Here is a 5211-nt window from a genome sequence, read left to right as displayed (position 1 = left end):
ACCAGAGCACAGTCTCTTGTAACCACAGTAACATTGTAAATATCAGGGACTCTCACTTCAACACAAATACGTTATATAAAGCCGGCATCGGGGTCAATTGCACCCCCCCCCAACTGTTCTCCCCACAGTCTGGGTTCCAAACCGGATCCTGCACGCGTTTAGCTGTCCCGCTGCTTTGCTGTCCCCAGTGTTTCATGACTGTAGAGGACAAGATGGGAATCACTCGTGTCAAGCAGGAGGCCCCATCTAGCAATAACTAAAGCAGTTAAGGGCACTACAGCCAGGAGCTGTCCGGCATCAGCTGACACCCCAGAACTGATAACAGGCAGAGAGCACAGTGATAACAGGCAGAGAGCAGTGGGTCTTCAGGGGCCCAAGACTGAGTAAATCCCTTTAAAATGGGAAGAGTTTTGCAGCACACTGGCAAGACTCTTCAGACACTGACCCCTCTGTGTCTGACCACTTAAAAAAAGACAGCTGTGGGAAGGCTCTGCCGGATTGATCTCGAACACAGCCGAGATCCTTCACCGCTTCGATATAATAAGCAGTAAGGGCCCAGAGCGGGACCGAGGTCTTATCTCAACTTTGCCCCACAGACTGACTTCTCCTTTGGTTCATTAACTTCCTACCCACTCTCTTATCTTACTTATTGTGTGACTTATGTTCGCTATGTGTGCCGTGTAAGAAGCCAGGCTAATCACGTCTGAAATGTTAGTGTAGAATCCTGAACCTGCCTTATAATTACGCTAACCTTGCTTTAAAGACACAACTGGGGCGTGCTCGTTCATAGCGTGCTCATGACAATGGCCTTGTCGTCTGGGGAAACTAAGGGGCTGTTTTGCGCCTGACCCTCCCCCCTCCCCCCCTTTTGAGTAGATCTCCTCCTCCACGTGGGCTCACATGCCCACCCTGCTGGGCTGTTAGGTCTGCAGAGCGCCTGGTCCTCAGAGGCGGCTGAGAAGGCCGGGTCCCTAAAGCAAGGCTGGGGAGGCTGGCGAGGGCCCGGGGGCAGGGGGCGGGACGCTGGCTCCGCCGGGGATGCGGACGCGGCAGGCAGTACGACGTGCCGGCCCCGGGGTGTGGCTGCCCGGACCTAGCCCCAAGGGAGAGAGGCTGGAAGCAGCTGGAACCGTGACTCAGCGAAAACAGACCTCGGAACCGTGACTTGGCGAAAACAGACCTCGGGACCGTGACTCAGCGGAAAGCAGGCCGGGCGTGACTCAGCAGGAAAGAGCAGCCGGCGCGGGGCAAAAGGATTGCTCAGGGGGCGGTCCTCTGCGGGCTTTCCTCCGCGCTCCGCCCCTCCGCGCCCCGCCCTCTGCGCCCCGCCCCCTGGCCCCTGGCCTTTCGGGGTTCCAGCAGCCACCCCTGCCAGCCTGCGGGGCATCTGTGGCAGACACGGTGGCAACCTTAGCAAGTGACATTTGAGCGGGTGGTTCCGCCACTCACAGCATCGTGGGCAGCGTGGGGACTGCTGTGGCGGCCTGGGAGGGTCTTTGGTATGATCCCAAGTTCCCTTCTGCCCAAGTTAGCAAACACTTGGGTGCCTCTGGGGCCTCCGTTTCCCCATCTTCAAACTGAGGGGGAGAGACGAGCGCCCTTCACTTTATGACGTTCCATGGCTCTGTCACTGTTGACTTTTAAATGCATTTTTTGTTTTCATTTTTTGTAAGTTGATTTATTTTGAGTGAGAGAGAGAATCCCAAGCAGGCTCTGCATTGTCAGCACAGGGCCCAGTGTGGGGCTCGATCTCACGAACTGTGAGACAAGAACTGTGAGATAATGAGCCGAAATCAAGAGTCGGATGCTTAACGGACTGAGCCACCCAGGCTCCCTCTAAATACATTTTTTTTTTTTTAAATATTCCGTTTTGATCCACTAGTTAGAAAATCCTGCATGGCTACTGTAATCCATTTAAGTCTGCAATCCCCAGCCTGCAGACAACCATTGTTAACCCCGCAGTGTATTTCTTAGGATTAAAAACAGTGCTGAAACTCTTATGCTCACAAAGGCGTATATACACAGGATGATTCTATGTAAGGAATGTTGATGACAGGAACACAGCTTATGAAATAGCTGTTTTTCTTTTCAGCCTTTTTCTTTGCAAATTCTATATGCATAATCATAACTTCTATATTGTACTTTTGCCTTCCTAACCTAAGCCGTCTTCCCAAATTACTACAAGGCCTTTTTAAGCATCATTTCAAAGGGCTCATAAAAATCCATTCAGGGGACATGTTCACTCATTCAACACATAGTATCCTGAATGCCTCGGTCCTACTGCTAAACCTTTGGGTTGCTTCCTATGTATTTTTTTCCTATCGAAAAAGAACGATAAGGAGTATTTACAACAATCTCAGTGGCTTTCACATACCAGGGGAAGGGCATTTTTCATATCCAAAAATTGTCATTTATTTATTTTTATTTTTTAAATGTTTATTTTTGAGAGAGAGTGCGCGCATGTATGAATCAGGGGAGGAGCAGAGAGAGAGGGAGACAGAGGGTCCAAAGCAGGATCTGCGATGACAGAGAGCTCCTAATGCGGGGCTCGAACTCATGAACCATGAGATCATGACCTGAGCTGAAGTCAGACGCTCAACCGACTGAGCCACCCAGGCGCCCCAAGAATTGTCTTTTTTATTTTTGCAGATATGTTACATGCTTCCCCCTGCCCCCCAAGATCTGGAAGGAAGGCAAAAGAAAGGAGGAGAAAAGGTAGGCGGTGAGAGACTTTGTCTATAGACCAAGGCCTTCAGCAGATGCTGGAAAACAGGTAAGCTGACTTCTTTCTCTCTTAGGCTTACCTAGGGCTCTCCAGAGTCCAGAGGCCCACAGAAATGTTTTAATTTCTCTTAAAATCAGAAAACAAAGAATAAAGTAATAAGAAATATAGAATAATGAGGCCAGCCTGGAGTATATTCATCTTTATACTACTGCAGTCCTAAGGTGTAATTTTTATTTTATTATTATTATTATTTTTAGAGAGAGCATCCTCAAAGACAGAGGTGCCTCCAGCCCACGAAAGTCAAAATGCATCCTTGTGGATAAGCTGGGGTCTAGGATGAGAAAGTGATCAATAAGAAATTGCTGGGGCTGGGTCGTCCAGGTGGTTCAGTCGGTTAAACATCCGACTTCAGCTCACGGTTCATGGGTTCAAGCCCTGCATCAGGCTCTGTGCTGACAGTGTGGAGCCTGTTTTGGATTCTCTGTCTCCCTCTCTCTCTCTGTCCCTCCTCTGCTCTTGCGGGCACGTGCACGCGCACATGTGCGCTCTCTCTCTCTCTCTGAAAACGAAAATAAAACATTAAAAAAAAAAAAAAGAAAGAAGTTGCCAGGGGTGAGAAATGGCCACTGGGTTTACGGGCGGAGGTGGCTAATGCTAAACTTTTATGTAGCTGCCGTGCTGTGTGCCCTGTAGTTCTTCTCCACGGCAGACCCTCAGTCCAGATCTGCCATTCACAAGGGCTCGGATGGGGTGCTTTGTGGGAATGAAGGAAGAGGCCCCCACGGAAGAGGTGGAGGAGGTGTTCCCAGCAGACAAGGAGAGCAAGGGGTGGCCCCGGGGCTGTGAGCTCCCCCAAGAGGCACCCTGCTGGCCGGGTGGGTGGGGCTGGGAGCTTTGCACTTGAAAATTGAAGGACAGGGTGTCCCCGTGTAATTCAAGAACTTGGGGGTACCATGGAAGCACACAGTGGGTTACAAATCATTGCAGATAACAGCAAAAGGGACATCTTTAGGCAACCTATTTCCTCCATTTTTGATTATGGGTTTAGATGGAAACCCAAAAGCAGACTTACTGGGCCACCCATAGACCTCTTTTTGAAACTTTGAGAGTCTTGGGGCACCTGGCTGGCTCAGTCAGGGGCGCTGTGATTTCTTGGGGTTGTAAGTTCGAGCCCCACGTTGGGTGTAGAGATTATTTAAAAACAAAATCTTTTTTTTTTTTTAAGGCTTTTGGAGTCTTTTACCTAATTGCAGGTGAAAGTAAACCTTTACTTTTTATAACTTTATTTGTCCTGTTACTACAGTAAATATGACTTTTGCCATTGGGGATGGGGTTGGGGGCGGTTTGCTTCAGTCTATGAGGGCCGGCCAGGAGGAAGGACGGCTCCAGCGTTCTGCAAGATGGTGTGCTGTTTGACTGGGAGTGAGGACACTGAGGGGTCTGGGGACCCACCCCCTAAGGGACAAAGAAAGGATGCTGGGAATCCAGGAAGAGGCCTATTACATTGCACCCAGAGTAGGGAGGAGCCTTATCGCAGGTCACTTGACTTGACTTTGACCCTGAACTACTGGCTGGGCTGCTGGGTGTATGTATTGTGTTGTGTGTGCATGGGGTGGGGAGGGGTGGAGGAGGGGGGTGGGGAGAGGGGCAGGAATGGATGAGAAGGTTGGTGGTGTCAAAGGTGAAGGAAGAGCTCGTGAGCTCTCTCTCTCTCTCTCTCTCTCTCTCTCTCTCTCTCTTTCCTGGCAGGTGCCTGCGGCAGCCCCCTCCCCCAACAACCTGCCAGGAGCTCAGCCTTGGTGCTCGGCGGGGGGCACAAACGTGATTTCCTGAAAAGGCCTCTTTGTGCCCCTGTGGAGTTTGGGGTGAAGTTCCAAGTAGTCTTAGGATCTGTTATGGGCAGAATTGTGTCCCTCCTCAAATTCATCTGTGGAAGCCCTAACCTCTGGTACCTTAAAATGTGACTGCGTTTGGAGATGACGCTTTACAGAGGTGACGGAGTTAGAACCGTGTTCTTAGGGTGGGCCTCCACTCCAGTGTAACCGGTGTCCTTCTGGAAAGAAAGACGACGTCTGGAACATGCACAGAGGGAAGACCTGTGAGGACACAAGAAAACTATTGTCTGGGGCGCCTGGGTGGCTCAGGCGGTTGAGTGTCCGACTTCGACTCAGGCCATGATCTCGCGATTTGTGAGTTCGAGCCCCACGTTGGGCTCTGAGCTGATGGTGTGGAGCCTGCTTGGGATTCTTTCTCTCTCCCTTTCTCTGTTTGCCCCTTCCCCACTTGCAGTCTCTCTCTCTCAAGATATATAAATAAACTTAAAAAAAAAAAAAAACAACAGAAAGAGAAGGCTGTTGACAAGCCAAGGAGAGGCCTTGGAAGAAAGCAAACCTGCCGACATTTCGACCTTTAGAACTATGGGAAAATTGAAGCCGCCCAGTCTGTGGTGCTGGGTCATGCTGTTGCTAACAGACTGACGCAGGGCC

The 5211-nt window shown here is 50.4% G+C and overlaps 1 long non-coding RNA gene across 1 annotated transcript; it reads left to right on the top strand.

Annotated features, from left to right (window-relative positions):
- Window positions 1-1028: 1028 nt before the first annotated feature.
- On the top strand, window positions 1029-4972 carry LOC123386730. The gene is made up of 3 exons (XR_006601094.1): window positions 1029-1499; window positions 2650-2773; window positions 4475-4972. It is a non-coding gene; the product is annotated as an uncharacterized LOC123386730 (long non-coding RNA).
- The last annotated feature ends 239 nt before the right edge of the window (window positions 4973-5211 follow it).

The sequence above is a fragment of the Felis catus genome, chromosome B4, assembly GCF_018350175.1.
Source record: "Felis catus isolate Fca126 chromosome B4, F.catus_Fca126_mat1.0, whole genome shotgun sequence".
Classification (NCBI taxonomy): Eukaryota; Metazoa; Chordata; class Mammalia; order Carnivora; family Felidae; genus Felis; species Felis catus.
The sequence above is the reverse complement of the archived record's forward strand: the minus strand, read 5'-3'. Positions and strand labels throughout refer to the sequence as shown.